We start from the raw sequence: 939 nt of genomic DNA, 5'->3' as shown, positions 1-939 counted from the left end.
AAAACTCTCCTCAGCATATGGCTACGATGCTTCCCAACTACTTCTGCTTGTGATCAGAGATGCACTTATCGTCAGCCTCTAAGGACATGCTCAACTGGTTACAGTAAAAAAAAACAAAAAAACTGGCAAGCAAATCTACGGCATTGAGCAGAATATTTGCTGTGGCCCATATAAATACCAGTGATTCTCAACGTGGGACATATGCCTAATGGTGGGGCCTGGTGAAATTGTGGTGGGCTGCGGGATAGAAATTTTTTCTTTTTTCAGTGGGATATGGAATTGTGAAGATCTTTTTTTCACAGCAAATATACTACATCTATACTCAGCCTAGCCAAACCAATCCCTCCAGCCAAGCATACTATATGAAGACTATTTGTTACAGTATAGCACTATTCTAATGCTTTTGTGTGGAGATTTTTAAGGGAAGTTGATAATTATGAAATATTAAATATAAATTTCTTTTTTTTTTTCAACCATACATTTTTCTGGAAAGTCATAGTAGGTTCCTGGCGGAAAAGAGGTTGGGAAACACCGGTTTACACTAAGGTAAAGCATGTATATGTTAACACCTCCAATCAGTTAAGATCAGACGTCATGAGAACCAGGTATTATTATTATTATTATTATTATTATTATTATTATTATTATTATTATTATTTACTTTTAACCTGCATGTTTGTTACAATCACTCGCCGAGACACACCCAGCATCCTGGGGCGAGTGAAGAATAAGAGATGTTACAATATGACTGAAGCTTGGGGAGTGCAAGCCGCAGAGGCAGTAGCGAAATATCTTCATATACTACAACACAGGCATCTAAACTGACAGGGTTTTTCTAAGGATGTGGGCAGTATTTCTCAGCACAATCTTTTGGATTTCTCTGAGACATGGTTCTCCTGGGATCTTATCTAGATATTTCTGACATTCCTTTTTTTTTTA

Source organism: Octopus bimaculoides, chromosome 20 (assembly GCF_001194135.2).
Source record: "Octopus bimaculoides isolate UCB-OBI-ISO-001 chromosome 20, ASM119413v2, whole genome shotgun sequence".
In the NCBI taxonomy this organism is placed as follows: Eukaryota; Metazoa; Mollusca; class Cephalopoda; order Octopoda; family Octopodidae; genus Octopus; species Octopus bimaculoides.
This window is presented reverse-complemented; position numbering follows the sequence as displayed.